The sequence below is a fragment of the Rana temporaria genome, chromosome 5, assembly GCF_905171775.1.
Source record: "Rana temporaria chromosome 5, aRanTem1.1, whole genome shotgun sequence".
NCBI classification, from domain to species: Eukaryota; Metazoa; Chordata; class Amphibia; order Anura; family Ranidae; genus Rana; species Rana temporaria.
The window spans coordinates 173,958,309-173,985,032 of NC_053493.1; the positions used below are offsets into that span (position 1 = coordinate 173,958,309).

General features: G+C 44.9%; 1 protein-coding gene across 6 annotated transcripts in view; it reads right to left on the reverse strand.

Moving 5' to 3' along the window:
• Window positions 1-26,724, reverse strand: part of TRIO (trio Rho guanine nucleotide exchange factor) — a 1,129,982-nt gene that overhangs the window by 1,088,738 nt on the left and 14,520 nt on the right. The gene's annotated exons all lie outside the window — the stretch shown is intronic.

Sequence of the window (26,724 nt, forward strand, 5' to 3'; positions counted from 1 at the left end):
CCAAGTTATTCTTTCCAGTGAAAGAAATAAGTGACGCACAAAACTGGTTCTCCCACTCCTTCCATCTGCACACTATGCTCTACTTTATAGGAAGTCATGCAAACTCTAGATCAGGGATCTCTAAACTACGGCCCTACAGCTGTTGCGGAACTACACATCCTATGGGGCATTGTAAAACACTTATATATTCACAGACATGACTAGGCATGATGGGAATTGTAGTTCCTGAACAACTGGAGGGCCAGAGTTTGGAGACCCCTGCTCTAGATGGTTCCTTGGGTCAAACTAGAGTGACATACACTGACTGGCCAGCCTCCAGAATTCAACACCAGACCAACTTCACATGAAGCTCTGGATCAATGGATTTCCCTTAAAAGGGGGTGGCTTTTTTGTCAGTCAAAATAAAAAAAAACACACACACAACAGACCCAATGCTCTACACCAGACCTGGGCAAACTACGGCCCGGCGGACCTTTTAATCCGGCCCCCCCCCCGCCGCCGAAATCGCCGCCGCCGCTGCCACGGCGATTCGTCACATAGACACTCCCCCTTGCTCGCGATTGGACAGATCCGTCCAAGGGGGGAGTGTCTATGCGCAGCGGGGAAAACAGCTGTTCAAACGAACGCTGTCTGTAATGTTCCCCGCCGCGGTGATAACAGTAGGCAGGGCCGGTACAAGGCAGGGGCAGGAGGGGCGAGTGCTCCGGGCGCTACCATTTAGTGCAAGAGGGGGGCGCAATCAGCCAGTGTGTCACTCACCGTCACAGCGCGGGGCCACGGGCAGCGGCACTTAACACATTGTGTGCCGACTGCCTGGTTGCCGAGTGCGCTCCTGGCTCCCTTTCCTCCTGTCACTTTGTGTGCTCGTCGCTCCCCCCCCCCCCTATTCAGTTGGTCGTGCCGGTTCATTTCAGCGGCGTGCGCCGCGTGACGTCACACCGGAGGCGAGGTCACGAGGTGAGAGAGGGAGGACTCGTCTCTGCGCGGGGAGCCGTGTGTGTGTCGGCGCTTGCAAGAAGGACAAGTCACGAGGAGCCTCCTCAGCCTGCCAGTGCCTAGTCCTACAGTGCCTACAAGCAACAGAAGACTGAAGTAGTCAGTGTAAAAAAAGTAAGAAAACACTCCTTAAATAATGAAATTACTGTATTGGGGAGGGGAGGGGAGGGGAGGGGGGGGGGGGAGGCGGACTGAGGTGAGGTGACCATCATTTTTTTAATAAATAAATGTCAGTTTAAAAAAAAAATGGTGTTATTTTTAGCCACGTTCGCCGTCTGACTAAAAAAAAAAAAAATTAATCGCAGCCACTGTGCCATCAATTGTCGCCACTGTGCCCATCACACGCAGCAACTGTGCTAACACACGCAGCCACTGTGCCACCATAAATTGTCGCCACTGTGCCCATCACACGCAGCCACTGTGCCAATCACACGCAGCCACTGTGCCAATCACACGCAGCCACTGTGCCAATCACACGCAGCCACTGTGCCATCAATTGTCGCCACTGTGCCCATCACACGCAGCCACTGTGCAATCAATTGTTGCCACTGTTCCCAAACGCAGCCACTGTGCCAATCACACGCAGCCACTGTGCCAATCACACGCAGCCACTGTGCCAATCACACGCAGCCACTGTGCCAATCACACGCAGCCACTGTGCCAATCACATGCAGCCACTGTGCCCATCAAACGCAGCCACTGTGCCCATCAATTGTCGCCACTGTTCCCAAACGCAGCCACTGTGCCAATCACACGCAGCCACTGTGCCCATCACACGCAGCCACTGTGCCCATCACACGCAGCCACTGTGCCCATCACACGCAGCCACTGTGCCAATCACACGCAGCCACTGTGCCAATCACACGCAGCCACTGTGCCAATCACACGCAGCCACTGTGCCATCACATGCAGCCACTGTGCCAACACACGCAGCCACTATGCCATCAATTGTCGCCACTGTGCCATCACACGCAGCCACTGTGCCATCACATGCAGCCACTGTTTAATCAATTGTTATTGATTAAACAGTGACTGCCTGTCCCCAGCCTCTGTCCCCCTCCTGTGTCATGTCCCCAGCCTCTGTCCCCCTCCTGTGTCATGTCCCCAGCGTCTGTCCCCTTCCTGTGTCATGTCCCCAGCCTCTGTCCCCCTTCTGTGCCATGTCCCCAGCCTCTGTCCCCCTCCTGTGCCATGTCCCCAGCCTCTGTCCCCCTCCTGTGTCATGTCCCCAGCCTCTGTCCCCCTCCTGTGTCATGTCCCCAGCGTCTGTCCCCCTCCTGTGTCATGTCCCCAGCGTCTGTCCCCCTCCTGTGTCATGTCCCCAGCGTCTTTCCCCCTCCTGTGTCATGTCCCCAGCGTCTGTCCCCCTCCTGTGTCATGTCCCCAGCGTCTGTCCCCCTCCTGTGTCATGTCCCCAGCGTCTGTCCCCCTCCTGTGTCATGTCCCCAGCGTCTGTCCCCCTCCTGTGTCATGTCCCCAGCGTCTGTCCCCCTCCTGTGTCATGTCCCCAGCGCCTGTCCCCCTCCTGTGTCATGTCCCCAGCGCCTGTCCCCCTCCTGTGTCATGTACCCAGCGCCTGTCCCCCTCCTGTGTCATGTCCCCAGCGTCTGTCCCCCTCCTGTGTCATGTCCCCAGCGTCTGTCCCCCTCCTGTGCCATGTCCCCAGCGTCTGTCCCCCTCCTGTGCCATGTCCCCAGCGTCTGTCCCCCTCCTGTGCCATGTCCCCAGCCTCTGTCCAACTCCTGTGCCATGTCCCCAGCCTCTGTCCCTCTCCTGTGTCATGTCCCCAGCCTCTGTCCCCCTCCTGTGCCATGTCCCCAGCCTCTGTCCCCCTCCTGTGCCATGTCCCCAGCCTCTGTCCCCCTCCTGTGCCATGTCCCCAGCCTCTGTCCCCCTCCTGTGCCATGTCCCCAGCCTCTGTCCCCCTCCTGTGCCATGTCCCCAGCCTCTGTCCCCCTCCTGTGCCATGTCCCCCTCCTGTGCCATGTCCCCAGCCTCTGTCCCCCTCCTGTGTCATGTCCCCAGCCTCTGTCCCCCTCCTGTGTCATGTCCCCAGCCTCTGTCCCCCTCCTGTGCCATGTCCCCAGCCTCTGTCCCCCTCCTGTGCCATGTCCCCAGCCTCTGTCCCCCTCCTGTGCCATGTCCCCAGCCTCTGTCCCCCTCCTGTGCCATGTCCCCAGCCTCTGTCCCCCTCCTGTGTCATGTCCCCAGCCTCTGTCCCCCTCCTGTGTCATGTCCCCAGCCTCTGTCCCCCTCCTGTGTCATGTCCCCAGCCTCTGTCCCCCTCCTGTGTCATGTCCCCAGCCTCTGTCCCCCTCCTGTGCCATGTCCCCAGCCTCGGTCCCCCTCCTGTGCCATGTCCCCAGCCTCTGTCCCCCTCCTGTGCCATGTCCCAAGCCTCTGTCCCCCTCCTGTGCCATGTCTATAACAAGTACTCGTACCAGTTGTCCAACAATGATATGTACTGCTTTTTATAAAGAAATACAATTGATTTTATGCAGTATTGAGTTTAGCCTTTTGGCCCGGCCCTCCAAAATATTTTTAGTTTCTCATGTGGCCCCATCGAAAAAATAATTGCCCACCCCTGCTCTACACAGTACTTTGGAAAGAAATACATAAAAAAAAAAAACATACTCACAAAAGTATACATAAAACAACATATGTATAAAAAAAGGAATTGCTCCCAGTGGCTCTTGCCAATCACTACATGATTACTACGTGGGTCCAAGCTGATGTGCTGCGTTCCCGGGTGGAACTTCAGATGTATGGCCACACAATACAAACATTGCTTTTTTTTTATAATGAAAATGAACATTAATGGGGTTGTAAAGGATTTATTTTTTATTTTTTCATAATAAGCATCCTTTACCTGCAGACATTCCTTTTTTCACTTCCTCATTGTTCGTTTTTGCTCAGAAGTTTCTCTATTTTTTCTCTGTTCTGTTCACTTCCTGCTTGTCTGATTTGTTACAGGGAGGCTTTACTGCGGTGGTCAGTGACGTGCTCGCCCCCTCCTGGGAACTACATCTGTGCGGCAGGACGCTCTCTACGTGTTAGAGACTTCAAGAAGGTGTGAATTACTGGGCGTGCCGCAATTCATACTGGGAAATGTAGTTCTTACATGAACGAGCGCCACAAACCAGGAAGTGAATGAGAGAACAGAAACTAGTACGCCGGAGGTGATATAGATGAAGGAATTTAATAGGCATTTCCTCGTTTCTTAACAGAATCATTACACTATTCTGTCTAGGGGTGCAACGGATCAAAAAAAAAAAAACTCACGGTTTGGATCGTTCCTCGGATCAGAGTCACGGATCAAAAAAAAAATTGCCGCCTCTCTGTGCCCCCAATTGCCGCCTCACTGTGCCCCCAATTGCCGCCTCACTGTGCCCCCAATTGCCGCCTCACTGTGCCCCCAATTGCCGCCTCTTGTTACATTTTTTTTTTTTATTATTACTTTATCCCTTTTTTTTGTAGCTTGTCGTTTTCCTTTTTGTATAATTTTCTTACTTTTAATATTTTTCTTATTCTTTACTTTTTAATTACTTATTAAAAGTAAATTTAATTATTATTTCTTATTTTTTTTTTACACATAACTTTATTGCTATCATGCAGGAAAAAACAATTCCCTGTGTGATAGCAATTGGAGGTGACAAGTTCTCTTTATTGACCCTGTCACCTCCAAAAACCAGAGTGCGTTGGCAGCAGGGACAGGAGCCAGACTCGGCAGCCAGGGGGAGGAGGACAGAGTCCCGAAGATAGAGCCAGCCGAGGGAGGTATGTGGTGGGGGGGGGGGGGTTGGATGGCTGCACAGTGAACACATGTTCTGCTAGAAAGGAAAGCAACTCACTGCCCGTATGCTCAAACTGTCTCCACGCTGCTCACACACAGCCCCGCCTCCTCCTAACCTCACACTGTGATAGACAGAACACATCTCAGCATTAGACCCGCATTTTGTCTATCACAGCGTTGTGTTAGGAGCAGGCGGGGCTGTGTGCGAGCAGAGCGGAGACAATTTCAGTGTGTGTTTTACCGCTCTGCAATCCCGTGGCACGCCGCGGATCACGTGTGTGCCGACCTGCGCTTCACAGGTTGCCGGGAAAACCCGAACGTCGGTGCGGCTCTATACGGCGCCTGCGCACCGACGTTCGGGTTCTGTCGGCAACCTGTGACGCGCAGTATGCGCCGTTCGGAAGCCTGTCAATCACAGGCAGTGCTTGGGAACGCCCACTCCCGCGGGATCGCCGTGAGGTGAAAAATCGGGATTAACAGGTATGTGCTGACAAAAAAAAAAAAAAACACTGGCCTTATGTCGGTAGGATGGCGCGACTTTGTGTAGTGTCAAAAAATGTTTTAAAGGGTGAACCTCACATATGGATGGCTTTTTGCCATTCTTCCCACGTAAAAGTTTGTGATAAGTCTTCTCAAATTTAATCATATTTAAAGTTTTGGTTTGAATTGGAAAAGATGAAAGTAGTTTTTTTATATATATATATATATATATATATATATATATATATATATATATATATATATATATATATATATATATATATATATATATATATATTTATATATTAGGATATGCCTCTCTTCCCACTTATTTTATAGGAAGTGAAGAATTCCCACAGCGCCCTAGGGAGTTCCACACTTTTCTTTGGGTCAAAGTTTTTATTGAACGGTTTTGGCTATGAGTTTATTCGTTATTTTATGTATGTCATCGGGTGATAGCTGATCAAAAAAATTGATTCCCTGTTTGGACCAGGGTGTGGTAGTAATTCTTACTTTACAGTAATCGATTACTCCTAGTGGTATTGGCATTAGGACTGGGTTACATGTCGGCTGTAATTTTGTTAGAGAAAACTTCCAGGCTGCCAGAGTAGCTCTAATTGTTAGGAAGTTGGGTGTATTAATTTTTGGTAGAGCATAGCAGGCCATGGAAAGGGAAAATAGATCCTTCCCTTTAGACACTTCTCGTTCAATGTTCAACCATAATTTATCATTTGAATATCTGAACCAGTATCTCATTTGATCAAGGAGTGAGGCGAAGTAATATAGGCGTAAATCTGGGAGGTTTAGGCCTCCTTTAGCTTTAACCAATGACATAGTAGATAAAGCAATTCTAGGTTTCTTTCCCAACCAGACCAAGTTGCTAAATTTCGAGTTAATTTGTGTGAAAAATTTAGTCGGTAATGGGATGGGGAGGGAGCGGAAGTAATATAGAATTTTTGGTAACGTCTTCATTTTAAAGGCTGCTATTCTTCCAATCCAAGATAGTTGTGTCTTTTTAATAGACTGTGTATCTTGAGTGATTTGAGTTAATAAGGAGGGATAATTTGCTTCATACAGTTTATTAGGTGGGTAAGTAAGTTGAATCCCAAGATAGGTAATGGAGGGGTTGTCCCAATTGTAGCTAGATTGTTGTTTTAGTTTAACAACTAGGTCTGGCGGGATGTTCATAGGTAGTACAAAACATTTACTATGATTAATCTTATAATAAAAGAGACTGATCCAAATTTATCTAGGATAGCGGTTACATCTTCTAGTAGTGTGTCGGTAGCGGATAAAGTTAAAATAACGTCGTCCGCGAATAATCCCAATTTATGTTCTATTTGACTGACCTTGATTCCTACGATATTGGGGTTAGATCTTAGAGATATCGCCAGTGGTTCAATTGCTAATGAGAATATAATGGGTGATAAGGGGCATCCCTGTCTAGTACCGTTTGAGAGACTAAACTGTTTAGATATACTTCCCGATGTAAATACCCTAGCACAGTGATGGCAAACCTTGGCACCCCAGATGTTTTGGAACTACATTTCCCATGATGCTCCTGCACACTGCAGTGTAGCTGAACATCATGGGAAATGTAGTTCCAAAACATCTGGGGTGCCAAGGTTTGCCATCACTGCCCTAGCAGATGGTATAGTATAGAGAGACATTATGGCTTCAAAAATAAATCCTGTGAGACCAAATTTCTTAAGGGTTTCCGCTACATATCCCCAGTGCACTCTGTCGAATGCCTTCTCCGCATCCAGTCCGAGAAGCAGAGAAGGCATCCGACCGCGCTCTACATGGCTAAGTAGATTAATCATCCGTCTGGTGCTATCCGGGCCTTGACGTCCCTTCACGAATCCAACTTGATCTGGTTCAATCAGATAAGGAGTAATTTCTAATAGTCGATTAGCTAGAACCTTAGCAAAAAAATTTAAATCAGAATTAAAGTAGCGAGATAGGTCTATAATTAGTTGGAGACGTCGGGTCTTTCCCTTGCTTTGGTATTGTGATGATCATTGCTTCAAGCATTTCCTTAGGGAATGAGCGGGTGTTGACAGCTTGATTAAACAATCTGGTCAAGTATGGAGAAAGCATATTTTCAAATGCCTTAAAGTATTCACTAGATAGGCCATCTGCACCGGGCGCTTTATTTATTGGTAACATTGAGATTACTTTTTTGATTTCATTTACGGTTATAGGATCATTTAATTTTTCTAATGTAGCGGAATCTACTGTAGGGATGTTAAGTTTATCAAGAAATTGGGTTATATCTTTTAGGGTTGGTTGGGTGACAGTATGATCTTTTTTTAGATTATATAGGCCCTCATAGTATTCTGCAAACGCATCAGCTATACTCGGTGGGTTATACAATACTTTTCCTGACTTGTGGTGAACAATTTCATGGATTTTCTGTTTGTTCTGTCTAATACGTAGTTGCATGGTAAGTAACTTACCCGCTTTATTTCCTTGGGAGTAGTGGTTTAGTTTTAGTTTTTTGAGGTATTTTTCATGATCAGAGATCAAAGTCGCTCTAAGCTCGTGTCTGGCTTCATTAAGTTGTTGGAGGAGGAGGATGTGTTTGGGGGCTAGCTTGTGTTCCTTCTCTAATTTGTCTATTTTCACTAATAGATTATTTACCTCCTGTGACCGCCTTTTTTTCCCCCTAGATGTCAATTGTATCAGCATTCCTCTGGAGAAAGCTTTGTGGGCACAACACCATATACTAGAGATAGAGACTTCGTCGTTGTCATTAAATTTAAAATATTCTTCTAGTCTTTCCTTCATCTCCGCCAGAGCTCCTCTATGTGACAAAATATATGTATTGTTCCTCCAAAGAACATGCTTGGAATTTTGTTGGGCTAGATCAATAATTAAAGAGATTGGAGCATGGTCAGACCATGTTATGTTATGTATATGGGCATCTGTGGTTTTCTGGAGGAGAGCTCCGTCAGTGATGAAGAAGTCGATCCTAGAATAGGATTTATGGACATTTGAATAAAACGTAAAGTCCTTTTCTGTTGCGTGGAGACACCTCCAAGGATCATGGAGGTCTTCTTGTGAGAAGATGTTCTTCAAACCTCTTCGTTTGGATTGGATCCCTTTAGTGGTGTCCAGAGTAGGGTCCATCGTTGCATTAAAGTCCCCACATAAGATAATATTGCCTTTTTGTATTTTCTTTGTTATTGTGATCTAATATTCAATATCATCTTCCAGCTTCTCCTGGCCAATCAGAATGGATCAGATTGGTTGGGAGGAGAAGCTGAAGAAGCTGTGGAGAGGCGAGTGCGGGGGGTATGGAGGTCTTACTATGTTTGTAGGGGGGGGGGGGGGTTATTTTTTATTTTTTTTTACAGTCATTTTGTTTAATTATTTTGGGCGTGGGGGGCGTCTGTGGTGAGATATCAGAAGCCTAAATAGACTCCCATAGCTCTTTTTTTGAGACAGACTATCTTCAGTCCCTTTCTCTTTAGCACTTTACCTCTCATTCATTCAGAAAATGACAGTCTGATATATTCTAACACTCGCGGTTACCATGTATCAGCCGTCAGTGGATATAGGAGCGAAAGCTGCCTACATCCACTGTACTATAGGGGGAGCTTATTAAAACCCCTACTTCACCCCCGCCGCGTGCCCCAGCCCAGCCTGACAGATCACGGACATCATGCAGGGAGAAGCTGCAAATGGCAGGAGGGGGAAGGAGAGATGCCGCTTGGAGCAGCCAAGGATTGGAAGTGTGGGGGCAGCTGGGGGGGGGGACACATCTGGATCGCCCCCCCCCCCCCCAACTGCCCCCATGGTTCTGATCCTTGGTTGCTCCAAGCAGCATCTCTCCTTCCCCCTCCTGCAGCTGACTGGTGGGGAGGGGGGACACATCTGGATCCCCCCCCCCCCCAACTGCCCCCATGGTACTGATCCTTGGTTGCTCCAAGCAGCATCTCTCCTTCCCCCTCCTGCAGCTGACTGGTGGGAAGGGGGGGGGACACGTCTGGAACCCCCCCTCAAGCCCCATGCAGCACCTGAAGCTGGCAGGAGTGGAAGAGGAGGGATGCTGGCTAATGATGGTGGCAACAGAGAGGGGATTTGCGGGGGGGGGGGGGTAATCAGTACTGGGGGGGGAAGGAAGGAAAGAGGAGAGTGGAGGGGCAGTTTTAGATGGAAGGGAGCGGCAGGGGTGGGCGGTCACATTAGGAATTAAAAAAAATAAGAGTCTGCTGAACAATTCTGATATAAGCTTATGGTCATTAAAGTGACCATATGTTTATAGGAGAAGGAGAAATGAGGTCCGTACACCTGCAGGCACTTCTATAGGACCTGGAAAGCATTGCAGGCTTTGTATAAGCAGTTTTGCCATACATTGTACACATTAACAGGAAGCATCAATGAATTACCACAGCACTCAAGAGCGCTGTGGTCGAGAACTACAAGCCAACAGCCGGAAAGGCTACCAAAACTTGGAGTTTTCAATTCACAGAACTTTGTGAACTCACAGAACTCTGCCTCCTGGCCAAGTTCTCTGCAGATTCTGGCAGAGAGCAGGGGAAGAAGATCCCCTGCCGCCCGTGACTTCGGGGAGGTGCGGGGCCAGTGGATTTGTAACATGTTACACTCTGAATATGGGTGCAACATATTACAAAAGGTGAACGTATCCTTTAACCACTTAAAGGTTCATGTTTTTTCACCTTAATACATCCTATGCATTAAGGTGAAACATCAGACAATTACCGGCCCCCCCAGTCCCCCCTTTTACTAAGCTGAGCCCTGGAAAGTTCTGCATCGAACACGCTCTTCCTTTGCCCGATCTTCTCGGCTCTTCATTGGATAGATTGATAGCAGCGCAGCCATTGGCTCGTGCTGCCGTCAACCAAATAAGACGACGCGTGTGCCAGGGCCGAGTCCTGTACTAGGCGGTAATGGACGCCAACAGGACTCAGGAGTGCGCCCGCAAGATAACCCGCTCTGGGAAGCGCTCACAAGGGGGTTATCTGAAGCAGGGTAGGAGCAGAGACAGCCGCTGTGGGACCCCATTAGACAGTGTTCAGAGCCACTCTGTGCAAAATGAGCTGCACAGTGGAGGCAAGTAAGACAAGTTTTCTTATTTTTATCACCCTAGAAAATAAAAATAGCGGTCATTGCAATACTTTGTCACACCATATTTGCGCAATTTTTGGGGGGAAAAAACACCTTTTTTTTAAAAAAAAAAAAACGAAATTGGGACACTTTTATTCCTATTACAAGGAATGTAAACATCAATTGTAATAGAAAAAAAAAATGAATGACAGGACCTCTTAAAGTCTCTGCCGGCAGCTCCAGTAAGCGGCTGAGGGCACCACAGAGCGACAGAAGGGCTCCCTCTCCCAATAAAAGTGACCTCACGGCGAATCCGCTGCAGAGACCACTTATCTTGAACCGGACCGCCCGCTCTTGAAGAGGATACTGGGGATATGGTAGCTAGCTCAGGGCTCGACAAACCCGGGTGCCAGGTCACAATAGCGACTAGAATTAGCGACCTGGCGCCTTGGGTGGCACAGCTGTGCTAACCTATCTCTGTGCGCACCCCCACAATCACGTCGGCTGCGCCGGCCGGTAATTGAGGCCGCGGATTTGCGGCCTTCTGCAGGCCTATGCTTCTTTCTGGAACCTGGTGCCCTCTTGTGGTGTCCGTTGGTATTTTGGGAAAAATACACTTTTTTTTAATAAAAAAAAAAAAATATATAAGACAGCAGTAAAGTTAGCCCATTTATTTTTATATTGTGAAAGATGATTTTACACCAAGTAAATTGATACCCAACATGTCACGCTTCAAAATCGCGTCCACTCATGGAATGGCGACAAACTTTTACCCTTTAAAACCTCCATAGGCGACGTTTATAAAATTCTACAGGTTGCATGTTTTGAGTTACAGAGGTAGGGCTAGAATTATTGCTCTTGTGCTACCAATCGGGGCAATACCTCACATGTGTGGTTTAAACACCACTTTCATATGCGGGGGCTACTCACGTATGCGTTCGCTTCTGCACGCAAGCTCAGCGGGACAGGGCGCGTTCCTGGCTGCTAACTTTTTTAGCTGGCTCCTAGATTCCAAGCAAATTTGTCAAACCCTGAGCTAGCTGCTACCATAAGAACGATATTCCTCTTCAAAGTAGCGACGTATATCGACGGCGGGTGGTCCGTAAGTGGTTAAAGGAGTTGTAAAGTAAAAAAAAAAAAAAATTAAACTTAATGCAATCTATGCATTAAGGTGAAAAGCCATTGGCTGGCGCTGCTGTCAATCACATCCAGTGACGCGGCGCGCCGAGGCCGAGTGATACAGTAAGCTGCTATGGCCACTCGCTGTATCACAGGAGCGTGCCCGCAATTACTGACCACCATGTGAGCTCTCGCATGACTGTGGTGAGTAATTGCAGGGAGGACCAGAGACAGCCGCCGAGGGACCCCAGAAGACGTGGATAGGGCCACACTGTCCAAAACGAACTGCACAGTTTAAGTATAACATGTTTGTTATTTTAAATGAAAAGAAATTCCCTTTACTAACGCTTTAAGTAGCATTTGGTGGAATTCACAATATTGAGTACCGAATCACCATCATGTACATGTGACTCATCAACAAAAGTGTCTTGTAAATAAGCAATAAACAATAAAAGAGACAAAACAACAAGTAAACCCAAAGTGTCTGTGTATATGACGCACATTACCGCTAAACAGTCAATGACCGTACATAGAAACATAGAAAAGCGATGGCAGAAAAAGAGTGGTCCATTGAGTGTGCACACCTTTTTTTTTTTTTTTTCTCTCTCGTTAACTTTTTTTTATCAGTACTACAGCTATCAGAAAGCTCCAATAGACCTGTAATCCTCCAATTGAGAGCATGTCACCCAATACTTTATATGTATTGGGTGACATTAATATATGCAAGATGAGAGAAGTTGGGGCTAGGCCTAGGGTAGCCAACCAAAAGGTCCCAAATGTTTTTCAAAATTTGTCAGAACAGTTCCAGTGCTGGTAAACTAACTTTTCAAAGTAAGGTTAAAATTTGCATTTTCAATTCTTCCAGGAGAATGAGGAGTCAGACATTTTTGGGCTATTAGTTTGCAGGTGTGGAATAATATAGTAATAGGGATGTACACCTTTTCTGGTAGTCTAGCCTCCTCCAGCATATTTAACCACTTCAATACAGGGCACTTTCAACCTTCCTGCCCACGGCAATTTTCAGCACTGTCGCACTGACCAATTGTGTGGTCATGCAACACTGTACCCAAACTAAACAATCATTTTATTCAAACTAGAGCTTTCTTTTAACCAAACCACCACTGGGTTTTTTTATTTTTTGACTGAAAATGTTGTTAGTTTTTCTTAGTTTGTTATAAAATTTAGCTTGAGACCCTAAAATGCCAGGACAGTACAAATACCCCCCAAATTACCCCTTTTTGGAAACCAAAACCGTCCAATGTATTTAGTTAGGTGGCAAAGATTATAATAAGGATTACCTGAAAAAAAGGTGTGTGATCAAAATAAACGGGCCCTAATGACACACACCTCTGCGCTTAGGACTAAACAATCAAAGAGAATCACAGCTGCTGTTTTTAGAAAAAAGTATATGACAAAGTATATATATAACGTGTTTAAATATTAAATTAAACCGTAAATTATATATAAACAGCGCTCATGTGTGTATGAGCCACACAGTGAATAAATAAACAAACAATATAATAATGTAAAAGTCCAGTGATTCAAACCCGTGATTGAAAGTGTTCATAGGCAAAATAAAAGTTCATGGAAAAGTAATAGGAGGTAAAACTTCTCTCTCTCTTTCAAGGTGTAAGGTCTTTAAAGTAAATGAATTCAAAAAATTCTTCCACCATACCCTATGCGAGATAAAGTGATTCCTTCACCAATAGAAATGGCCACTCACCAGAACGAACAGCCTAACACTCTCGTGCTTCGGCACAATAGCGTGTAATAATTGGTTCAAACCATAGGGCGAGCTTCCATTCTCAATCAAGTAGTGCTATAATCTGACCTCTTGACCACCTACCAACGTGAGAGGCCAGTGAAGTGTCTTGCTTGCGCTAGTGACCAGCGCCTGTTCGTTTTTTGCTTCACGCCATTTTCTGGGGGCTATCAACTTAAAGTGTGGATAGAGTGCCGTGAGTTACCTGGATTTTCTTTCCTTGGTCCGCCGTGACCGTAGTTTGCCAGCTGCACAATATTGAGGAGATTTCTGCTGTGTTTATTCACGTGTTTACCTTTTTGGCATTGTGTGAGTGCATAATTTGCAGAGTTTTATGTGGTGTGTTATTAAACTGGTTTTACGTTATCACACTGTTATACTTTCTTCATTATTTATGAGGATCTTATTCACTACTTGATTGAGAATGGAAGCTCGCCCTATGGTTTGAACCAATTATTACACGCTATTGTGCCGAAGCACGAGAGTGTTAGGCTGTTCGTTCTGGTGAGTGGCCATTTCTATTGGTGAAGGAATCACTTTATCTCACATAGGGTGTGGTGGAAGAATTTTTTGAATTAATTTACTTTAAAGACCTTACACCTTGAAAGAGAGAAAGAAGTTTTACCTCCTATTACTTTTCCATGAACTTTTATTTTGCCTATGAACACTTTCAATCACGGGTATGAATCATTTGGACTTTTACATTATTATATTGTGTTTGTTTATTTATTCACTGTGTGGCTCATACACACGAGCGTTGTTTATATATAATTTACGGTTTAATTTAATATTTAAACAAGTGATATATACTTTGTAATAAGGATTACCTGTAGGTTAGAGCTGCATGATTAAAAGCGGAGTGCCACCCAAAAGTGGAACTTCCGCTTTAAGCACTCCTCGCCCCCCGACATTTGGCATGTAATTTCTTTTTTTTGGGGGGGTGTACCCTCTTTAGTGGTACTTCCCGTACCACTTCCTTTCTTCGGCCGCTAAGGTGACTCTACCTCTCGGCCTAGGCAGCCCCACCCTGCCAGCGATTTTCTGGGACACAACTCAGGTCCCAGAAGATCGGCTGGCCAATAGAAGAGCACAGCGTGACTCACGCATGCGCAGTGCACGCCCGGCCGTGAAGCTGTAAGCCGTCACGGCCGGGTGCCCACAGTTACTATGACGGCGCAGAGGAGATGAGGGGGAGATGAGCAAGCCTCCGGGCGGCCGCATCGCTGGACCGTGGGGCAGGTAAGTGTTGGTTTATTAAAAGTCAGCAGCTATGCTTTTTGTAGCCGACTTTTAGGTTGGGTTTCACACCAGTCAGGTGCGTATCTCAGCTCCGTTTTCCCTGCGAAGAGAAAAATCTGTTCAGCGTTTCACGTCGGGTTTTTGATCAGGATCAAGTCAGGATTGCGTTAGTATCAGGTCAGGTTTACCTCAGTATTTTATCCTGTTCACAACGAAACACATCTGCGAATCAGATGCGCGCCCATAGAAGATAATGGGTCTGAATTTGCACCTGAGCTGGACCGCGCTGCCTAGAAAAAACACACACGTTTGTTGAGCAATGCAGAGTGCGAATGCAACGCAGATATGTGAATCAGCCTCATTAACCACTTGGCGCCCGTGCTATAGCCGAATGACAGCCCGGCCCCTTACTACGTGGTCAGCTGTCAGACAGCTGATCACGTGATGTAAACAAAAGCCGGTAATCTTTTTTTATTCTCCTCACGCTGACAGCATGAGGAGAGAAAAAAAGCCGATCACCGGCTTATGTGCAATGGACATCGGTCCCAAAGAGGAAAGAGGCACATCCGCCTCATCAGTGCAGTCAGTATCCCCTGCAAGTACCCACCAGTGCCACCTATCAATGCCCACAAGTGGCACCTATCAATGCCCACCAGTGGTGCCAATCAGTGCCACCTAGCAGTGCTGCCTATCAGAGTAACTTACTTGATCAGTGCCCATCACTGCCACCTATCAATGTCCTTCAGTGCCACCTCTGTGTTACCTCTCAGTGCCCACCAATGTCGCCTATAAATGCCGCCTTTTCGGTGCCCATCAGTGCAGCCTCATCAGCGTACATCAACGAAGGAGAAAAATTTCCCGTTTGCAAAATGTTAGAACAAAACATAAAATATAATAAAAAAAAAAAGTAAAAAAAAAAAAAAAACAGGAGGTGATCAAAATACCACCAAAAGAAAGCTCTATTTGTGGGGGAAAAATATATATAAAAATTTCATTTGGGTACAGTGTTGTGTGACCGCGCAATTGTCATTCAAAGAGCATCAGTACTGAAAGCTGAAAATTGGTCTAGGCAGGACTGAAGTCGGACCACTTGGCCTTTTAGGAGAAAGATTAAAACCCATCTCTTCTGAGGTCAAGGGGTTCCTTACCCATGAAATGGATACAGCGCCCAGAGGCGATTCAGTTCGCATGTGTTGCGCTTTACAAGTTTCTCACTCACTCACTCAGGGAGGTTTAAGTGCCCAGTAAGCAAGTGGTTAAAGTTTAAGTATTTTGAAATGACCTGTGAATGGGATTCGGTGTAAGCTGCATCTAATTCACATAGGTGTGAACCCAGCCTAAATAAATGGGTGGAACTCCACTTTAATCGTTATGAATCGAAATTGCAATCTTTTTCCCTTCCCCGATCTTCAAAACAGCACGTCACGATTCTTTCTAAAAGTGCAGAGAATTCTCTCAGCTGGAAAAAAAAAAAAATCCAGGCAGGCTGCCAAGTTTAATCACAACACACGAATAAGTAGAAACAAAGTATCTGTTCGTTCTTTCAAAGGAAAGAACTCCGGTGTGTAAATGAGGGAGGTTTAGCCATTTAACTACCATACCGGGCCAAATCATAATTTTTTTTGCTAGAAAAATTACTCGGACCCCCCCCCCCCCCCCCAAACATTATATATACATTTTAGCAGACACCCTAGGGAATAAAGTGGCGGTCATTGCAACTTTTGATCTTGCACGGTATTTGCGCAATAATTTTTCAAACACTTTTTGGGGAAAACTACAGTTTTGTTATTTTTTAATCCATGAAACGGTTAGGTTAGCCCAATTTTTTTGTATAATGTGAAAGATGATGTTACGCTGAGTAATTAGATACCGAACATGTCGCGCTTTAAAATTGCGCACACTCGGTATGGCGCCAAACTTCGGTATTTAAAAATCTCCATAGGCGACGCTTTCAATTATTTTACAGATTACCAGTTTAGAGTTAGAGAAGTTCTAGTGCTAGAAATATTGCTTTCGATCCAACGCACGTGGTGATACCTCATGTGTGGTTTGAACGGCGTTACGAGACTTACGGGCGTGTTCGCTTCTGAGTGCGAGATACAGGGGCGTTTTAAATTTGTTTATTTTTCTAAAAAAAAAAAATGAACACTTTTTTTTTACATTTTTTCTTTTGATTACTTTTATTCCTTTTACATGGAATGTAAACATCCCTTGAATTGGAATAGTGTGACAGGTCCTCATAACATTGCGCCCGGCCTCTGACGGCCATAGAAATTACCGGAAATCTCCATCCTCCTCATCCAGCGGCGGCCGATTAGTTCTCTGGGCCTCCGATGGCAGGGGAGAGCCCGGAGAAGCACAGGATGGCGGCAGGAGGGGGGGGGCGTCACCTCCCACCACCTATATGAACGATCAAGCAGCGGAAACGACGCTATGATCATTCTTATGGTGCGCAGAATCGCTGCCCAAAAATAAGGATATCTGAATGATGCCTGTAGCTGCAGGCTTCAGATCCCCCCCCCCCCCCCCCCAAAGTCCAGGATGTCATACGATGTCCTACGTGGGGAAGTGGTTAAAGATCAAACATTTTCTGACATTTGTTGCTTACAAATAATAAAAAAAAAAAAAAATAATAATAATAATAATAATAATAATAATAATAATAATAATTTTCTGCTAGAAAATGACTTGGAACATCCAAACATGATATTTTTTTTTAGCAGAGACCCTCGAAAATAAAATAATTGATTACTGCAATATTATATGTCACATCGTATTTGCGCAGCAGTCTTTCAAATGCAATTTTCTTTGAAAAAAAATACACTTTAATGAATAAAATAAAATAAAAAAGTAAAGTTAGCCCAATTTTTTTTGTATAATGTCAAAGATGTTACACCGCGAGAATCGCGATTGTTTTTTTTCTCTAAGCAAAAAAAAAAAAATTCTGATTTTAGCCCAAATCGTGCAGCTCTATTGTAGGTAAAGAAACCTTAGTTGGTTCTTCACGGATTTTCTTGATTTTGCGAATTGGGACCGTTTTAAATTTTTCCATCATTTGGATGTGATTATACTTTTTTTTTCACCATTTTCTTTTTTGTTTTACATGGTTGTTCAATAATTTTTTTAGTGCACCAAGTTTGATCATATTAATATTTTATTTATGGTCACGTTTCATTATTGATATATGCACCTTGTCACAATACGGACTGATCACAGTATTGGTTCTTTACTTTGTAGCACAGCTTTTTACTGTTTCTTTACCAATTTTTATGTTTATCACATGATATAGCTGCCGCTGTGTTTTCTAGTTACATAGAGTTAGTGCGGCATTTTTCCCTAATTTTTCTAGGTAAAATGAATATGTCATGAAGGTGCACCATTTTGGAGATATCAACCCTGCACACAGCCAGTGACATCACTGGCGCATGCGCTCCTAATGTCCATCATAAGATGAAAGCGCTTGGAAGGTCTGGCATATCTTGCCGGACCTTCAGAGATTCTTGCCAGAACCGAGGGCTCCCACACACTTGCACCGTAAGAAAGACCAGGGGAACATTGTTAGAAAGTGAGGATTTCATATTGTGCTAGCACATTGTATCAGTGCCTTGCAGTGTTTTTTTATTATTTATGTTTTTACACAACATCCACAGTTTACAACCGGTGGAGTGGTGATCAGGGACAGGGAAGAAGAACAAGAAGAACAAGAACAAGAACAAGAAGAACAAGAACAAGAAGAACAAGAACAAGAAGAACAAGAACAAGAACAAGAACAAGAACAAGAAGAACAAGAACAAGAAGAACAAGAACAAGAAGAACAAGAACAAGAAGAAGAACAAGAACAAGAACAAGAAGAACAAGAACAAGAAGAACAAGAACAAGAAGAACAAGAACAAGAACAACAAGAAGAACAAGAACAAGAACAACAAGAAGAACAAGAAGAAGAACAAGAACAAGAACAAGAAGAACAAGAACAAGAACAAGAAGAACAAGAACAAGAAGAACAAGAACAAGAACAAGAAGAACAAGAACAAGAAGAACAAGAACAAGAAGAACAAGAACAAGAAGAACAAGAACAAGAACAAGAACAAGAAGAACAAGAACAAGAAGAACAAGAAGAACAAGAACAAGAACAAGAACAAGAAGAACAAGAACAAGAAGAACAAGAAGAACAAGAACAAGATTATATATATTTTTTTATTACTTTTTTTTTAACCACTTACCTATTGGGCACTTATAACCCCCTTTCTCTCTAGACCAGCTTTTCAGCGCTCTCACACTTTTTATGACAATTACTAGTCATGAAACACCGTAACCCATATGAAATTTGTTAAACTTTTGTTCATTCTTTACACAAATTGGCGTCTTTGGCCTGCTTCTGATGATGGAATGCTCGCTCTGTGAAATGGTGCTCATGAAGTCTAACAGCATCAGAGCAAAATTTTTCTGGCGAGGGGGATCGTTGCTGGTAGATGACAGACATGACAATCTCTTCTATGAATTTTAGGAAAGGGAGGGTGGGTTTTTCTGTGGATTTGAAGTAGGCGACATAAGCATTGTAAATGGCCAAATGAATAAGATAAATGACAACTGTCTTATAACTGAAACCGCCTTGTTGGCAAACTGGGCTGAAGCATTTTATCGTTGAAATCCCCCTATATTGTATACGTTTCATATGAACATGAGGGGAGCCATTTTCCCTCTAAAGTTGAAACTGAGTTCATGGCTCATGAATAGACAGACAATGTTAGAACTGGCTTTTCTTTTTCACAAGGAGACAATTTTTTTTGGATGTCAACATACAATGGTTTAAAATATAAACAAAGAGAATAAAGAAATAAAAGGGAATTAGTAGTCACCAGCAGCTCTGGAATGAGGTCTACGTATTACAAAATTAACGCACAAACCACAGACATGGATCAACAAGGAAAAGCACTGCGTATCAGACAGAGGTAGCGCTAAAGTAATTACAGCGCAGGCTTCTCTCACAAAACAGACCATCAATGGGGTCCGCGATTTACATTTGCGTGTCCCGCTATTCCAAAAAAAAAAAAAAAGAAGAAGAGCAAAAGAAAAGTAATACAAAAGAAGAGAGAGAGGAAAAGAGAGTGGTGGGAGAGGATAAGAGCAAGGAAAGGGTATAAGAAAGTCTCAAACAGAAGGGCGCGTCCCTCCTGGGCTTTGTGTAGTGCACAACAGGGGGGGGGGGGTCTATTCATTGAGGTCACGGTTCCCACGTTGCTGAATGTCAGTCCACCCAGTCAGGGGCTTATTTCTATTGTATTATAAATAGTAGCGTTTCTTCCATAATATCTTAACAATGTATTAGTTATTATAAAACCCATCAATGTGTGTGTGTATATATATATATATATATATATATGATATGATAAAAGATGCAGACAGGGTATTCTATTGGTGAGGGTATTCATGAATAACTGTTAGGGTTAGAGTTAAAATTCCACCATTTCAGTTTCAAGGAATTTAACCAATAGCCTCAGCTATATTATGTGGGGTAGACTTTTAGCCCATATATTTAAGCTAACGCCAGGATGTCTGGGAGGTAATTGACACATGTATGACAGTTTTTGACAATTAAAGGGTTTGTAAAGGAAATATATATTTTTTTCTAAAAACAAACATGTCATACGTACCTCCACTGTGCAGTTCGTTTTGCACAGAGTGCCCCAGATCCATGTCTTCTGGGGTCCCTCGGCGGCTGTCACTGTCCTCCCCGCAATTAGTCACCACAGTCATGCGAGAGCTCGCATGGTGGTCACTAATTGCGGGCGCGCTCCTGTGATACAGTGAGCGCCCATAGCCGCTCTCTGTATCACTCGGCCCCGCCCCTCAGCGCGCCGCGTCACTGAATATGATTGACAGCAGCGCCAGCCAATGGCTGCGCTGCTCTCAATCCATCCGCGCTAGCCAATCAGCGGCCAGGCTGAGCGGCGAAGACAATATCAGGTATCGGGTAAGTATAATGGGGTTCGGGGGGGGGGGGCAACAACAGATGTTTTTTCACCTTATTGCATGAAGGTGAAAAAACATTTTCCTATACAACTCCTTTAATGGTGTCTTACTAAGCCAAGGGCAGAAAATCATGAGAATAACATTAGAAGTTATTATACAACACTGCCCCTAGAGGTGAAATTGGTAAATATTCAAGATGGCCGCATACTTGGTTGTCATGGTAACATATAAAGCACATCGTCCCATTACATTATCAATTACATAGTAAGGAGACACACCCACTTTTGGGGTGGGAAAAAAGTAGCTACTGATCACAGAGAAATGATGATCAAAGATTACCTCAACTTTGCCAGTACCTGAACCACTGCCAGTACCTGCCATGACTTCCTTCTGTGTCCGCTGACCAGTTCTTCAGTGATCTCCTGTCAACCCACCATCCACTGCTGGTAACCGGTGCCTCTTTGCGCCCTTCCCCGCTGTCTTGGCCTCGGTGAGTACTTATCCTGACAGGGATGCTTGTTGAACAGAGTCCATAATCGCATCAATCGCAAGACACAAGGCCTTAGACAGGTCATCAAACCTCAATCTCCTCTGTAGGGAGGAGGTTAATCATCTGCTTCATTTGTTCCTTGAGGAACTGACATACACCAATAGCTGCAACTGCAGATTGTACTACAGCCTCAGCCATGGAGGAGGAGGCTTTTAATAGGGACTCCAGCTTTTTATCAGTTGGATCCTTAAAACCCTGCGCATTGTCTATAGGACGGGTCAGGCTTTTGTTTGCACAAGAAATAGCTGCATCGATAGCATGTACCCCCCATTTCTTAGTGAAACCTTCCTCCCTAGGATAAAGGATTGAAAACTGCTTAGAAGGAGAAAACAGTTTATCTGGGTAATCCCAGTCATCATACATCAGTTTATCCAGCAGGGGATGAACTGGAAAGGAGCATGCAGCCTGCGGGGACTTCCGAGATCCCCAAAAGAGGAAACAAAAGGACATAGAAGCTTCCACAGGAGGCAACTTGTAAGTGGCACACACTATCTCTGCATAATATTGCACCTGCATCTTTAGCAACTGAGAGGTAGCAGGAATCCTCTGAGTCCTCAGACTGCACAAGATCCTCATCTCCAGAGAGGCATTTTTCTCCCTCAGAAGGCTCATCTGAAGAGAGAGCCAGAGCAGATGAAGGGGATCTACCCCTTTTTCTGCCATCTTTCAAGGAGGTTGTGATAATAGTAGCAATCCTTCCTTCCAAGCCATCCAAGAAACTTTTAAAGCGTACTCAGTGATGTATATAGGAGCTGCCATAGGAGAAGCTGCCGAACCAGACAGGTGCTCATCCTATGAGGATTCTCTCAGGCTGACAGAGGGGGGTGGTAAACTGCAGGCAAGCTCAGATTCCTTAGCCATAAGCGGGGATCTTCTGATGCCTCTTTACCAGCCCTTGTACCTCTTCTTGGGGACATAGTCCTTACTGTAAAGCAAAGGTACTATCCACAAAAAAATGCAATCACTTGTGTTATAGTCTTACAATACACATATATTAGCTCACTGCACAACCTGATGCCGAGTAGGAGTCTTAGGATTGCCTGGTTCAAATCCACAGGGATGCTTACAGCCCACAGCTCTGTGTCCATGCCGCTTACAGAAGGCTTCTGGCGTGCTGGGCTTTAAATGAGCCTCTTGGCGCCTGCACACAGGTGACCATTAGACAGCATAACGCGTGCTCCCGGCGCGCACACACGCCATTGTCATGGCAGCGCCGAGGAGAAGGGGGAGAGATTACTGGGGGCATAATTGGGGACTCCTGTATGCATTTTGTGGCAGAGCTTGCAGCGGAGGAGGCGAGTGGTGTTTTTATTTTACGACTTCACTGAGCTTGTTCCTGGATGGCTATGTAAAAAAACACCAGGTATGCACTTACTCCCTCCAGTGGTGAAAACCAGGAAAGACATCCTAATTACAGAAGATTAATCAATTTATTTGTATCATCACAAAATATACCGGATATTAAATTTGCACTGTATTTTTAGTTACTACGTATATATTTTTAAAGCATATCATTTGTGTCACTTGTCTTCAAAATAGCACGGATAAAACAAACTTGAATTTCTTGTTGGCATTTATAGAAAAAGATAAATCTCCCAAAACCACGATTTGCATAATTTCATAAATACAATACCGTTTTGTTATTTCAGTAAACATTCTGACAAACCTCCAGAACAAAGAAGGAAACCATCTCTGTGTGGTATTTGTGATGGAGCCCAAAATGCCTTGTAAACAGGAGTTATTTTACCCCCACTAGAGTAAATATGTATTATTGCCAATTCTCTGTCCAAATTGGTGCTTGGTTTTTCCCAATATAAAAGGCTCCACACCTGCAGTTGCTATAAGACACCCTGTGTGAAGAAGATGGGGAAGGGTCTTGATTTGTGCCAATGGCCGTTGGGTAAATGAATACCCTGGCCCTCACATAGCCACTGACATTGTGAACAATTGCCACAATGGTATGTGTCCCATGTGGAAGAGAGCCGACATTTTTGTAGGGAACATAGTGACTAGAAGAAAGTTGGTCTTAGAGTGGTTACATGCCTAAAGATCAATTCAGGTGTCTGTTTCACATACTTTGAAATAGTGTAATTAAAATAGATTAGTTTGTGGAATAACATGTAACAAAACCAGTGGTTTGTTCACATTGTTTGGGGATAGTGCCATACAGTAGAGCGTAGTTTTTCAGACTTGCCGATTCTCCCTTCTTAGACTTGTGTTAACTAAAGATTGTGGGGAGCCAATTTTGTTTTTTCTGGAGATACTGCAAGCCAGGGTTTTTGCACAGTGCAGGTGTCGGAAAAAACTGGTAGATTGGTGTATCAGTTACTGTATTCAGGCAGATGTGATAACCTTTTTTGGAGAAGTGGGTATGCCAGGTCCCATACGATTTTTCCAGCAGTGCCAAGGCAAGTTAGGCACTCGGGGGCTGGAGCTGGGAATATTTTCCTTCATATATGCAGAACGCATACAGCTATCCCGAGGCTCTTTCACAAAGCTTGTACATTTTTATGCCATATATGGCCCTTTAAATATATTGTTTGATTACTAGCCAGCAAAACGTACAAGGGACTAATTTAAAAAAAAAAAAAAATTGTAATTAGTGGACAAATTTTGTTCAAATTGTCATAGTTGGGATGATCTCATGGAGAGCACTGGGTATTGTCACTGAAGTGAAGATAGCGCATGATCATCTCATAGCCGTACCTGGGCATTACGGAATAATAAAATGGGCATGTAGTGGATCAGTAGGCATGTCCTTAATTTTTTATGGTAAGCCCCATGTTAACCACTTCCCAACTGCCGCACGCCGATGTACGTCGGCAGAATGGCACAGCCGGGCAGATTGGCTTACAGGTACGTCCCTGCCTTGCCATCCCCAGGTGCCTGTGGCAGTCGGTATCGCTCCAGGAGCGATCCGTGATGAGGGGGTGGCCACTGAATTCTGGGCATCCCCTCACGATCGCTCCTGGTGAACCGGATGCTTCCCCTGCCTGTGTAATGTAAACACAGGCAGGAGGAAGTGATGTCACTCTCCACGAGGCCGTCTTTTTGACCGGAGCTCGAGAAGAGAAGACATCCACAGTAAGTTTCACCAATAGCACACTGACACCAGTACACTTGGCACACTTTCCACCCCCCAGTCACAGTGACACTGAGTGCAGTGGTCATTTATTTACTGATCACTGCATTTAGTGTCATTTGTGACAGTAAACAGTTAGGGCAGTTAGCTTTAGGCCCCTTTAGGTTCAGGATACCCCACTAATAAAAGGTTTAACCCTTTGATCGCCAACCCAGTTAAGCCTTTCACCCCGTCGCCAGTGTCACTAAGCAATCATTTTTCTGATCGCTGTATTAGTATCGCTGTTGCACTAACACCCACGCACGAAGCATACACCTCCCTTAGTGATATAGTATCTGAACAGATCAATATCTGATCTATACTAGCGTACCGAGCAGTTTAGGGTTCCAAAAACCGCAGTTGTAGCAGGATCAGCCCAGATACCCGCTACCGCCTGAAATTTGCCCCCGCCCAGCCCACCCAAGTGCAGTATCGATCGACCACTGTCACTTACAACAGGGCTCGACAAAATCCGGGCGCCCGGTCGCAATTGCGACAAGAAATTGTAACCAGGCGCCGCCGGTAATTTAGGCCGCGGCCTCAATTACCGGCCGTCGTGGGCCCGCCGATGGAGGTGGGGGGGCACGGAGGCACAGGAACCTGTGTCTCTGTGCGCCCCCACCTCCCCCAATGGCGCGAGCAGGCCTGCGACGGCCGGTAATTAAGGCCGCGGCTTTGCAGCCTTGTGAAGGCCCAAGCTTCCTTCTGTGACCTGGCGCCATCTGGTGGCGTAAAAACAGTAAAAAAGCAGTTAACTTTTTTTTCACCGTTTTCACTGCCATCTCCTTCCCTCTAATTAGAACCCCCTTTAACGGTCAGGGGTTAACACAGTTTACGATATTTCATTCCACCAACCCAAGACAGCTTATCCGACACTCCAACAATCCAGCAGACACGATCCATTAGAATTCCCCAGAAGGACGAGACACACACAGCTCTGTCTCTGGTTCAAACGAATGACACTTTAATGGTAACTTAGCTTTCTTATATAAAGTTACAAAGCATGCTGCAGTAAGAAAAGGGACAATGACACACTCCACCCCCAACATCACACAATGGGGGCTTCAATACACATTCCGTAGACAATGACATTCAGATGAGCTAATTACTAATCATTACCCAGACGGTCTGGCTCTGCGACAAGTTATCCTCACCTGTTACACAAAACACATTCCTTTACTAAACATAATTGACATGCTAATTAACTACACCTGAAAGGTCAGACTCTCTGGCACCGAATCTACAGGACTTTTGGCGTGTGTTAACTCACAACACATATTAGCATCAATAGAACTTTCACACAATACAGGGCTAGTTAGCATAGCACAATGAAATATCTTAGGAGCCAGACTCAATTAACACCTCAACAGTCTATGTACCACATTGAATGAATCACTGTCCTATTGACCTGTTGGGGTCAGAATTAACAACTTAATATTTCAAGATCTCCTGCAATACATGAATCATCATTAATGTCCCATCTCATGTAATCCGAGATATCAGTTCTCAGTCATCATATGCCCCTATTGGACATAGGATGACCCTAGACCCAAGAGTCATTAGTGAAGCTGGCACAGGAGTACCCCGCATCCTTCAAAAGTCTCTGGGTATCACGGGCCATTCTGTTACACCCCCAAACATATTTTTTTTTATTCTAACAGCCGAGAGAATAAAATGGCGATATCGTTGCAATACTTTCTGTCAAACCGTATTTGCGCAGTGCACTTTTTTTTGGGGAAAAATACACTTTTTTTAATTAAAAAAATAAATCAGTAAAGTAATCCCAATTTTTTTTTTTTATTGTGAAAGATAATGTTACGCCGAGTAAATGGATACCCAACATGTCACGCTTCAAAATTGCGTCCGCTCGTGGAATGCCGACAAACTTTTACCCTTTAAAATCTCCATAAGCGACGTTTAAACATTTTTTACAGGTTGCATGTTTTGAGTTGCAGAGGAGGTCTAGGGCTAGAATTATTGCTCTCGTTTCAACGATCGCGGCGATACCTCACATGTATGGTTTGAATACCATTTACGTATGTGTTCGCTTCTGCACGCAAGCTTGGCGGGACGGGGCATGTTTTCTGGCTCCTAACTTTTTTAGCTAGCTCCTAGATTCCAAGCAAATTTGTCAAACCCTGACTTACAGAACACTAAAAACATAACTGCAGCGTTCGCAGAGACAGGCCTGATCCCTGCGATCACCAACAGTTTTTTTGGTAGCGTTTTGAATCAGTCGCTGACAGTCAGGTGCTTTTTTACCTTTAAAATTTACTGGTACAAGTAGAGAGATTCAGAGCCCAAAATGGCAAATGGAAGGTACACTAGTGAAGAGGCCTACACGTTTCTGAGCATGATAGATAGTGAAGAGGAGGTCACTCATCTGTCAGATTCAGGCTCAGAACACGATCCTGTACACGACAGCAGCTCCATGCTAAATAGCTCTGACGATGAAGGTGAGGTCCCTGCTATGGTCAGCCGTACCTGACCCCATTCTTCCGCGGTTGAGGTGCAAGAACCGCAGGGCTCTCGTATGGAGCAGAGAAGTACTATCGCTGCTATTCGTTCTGGTGAACTGGCAAGCACCAGCGGCCTAGTACACCCTGGACTTACATCCAGCA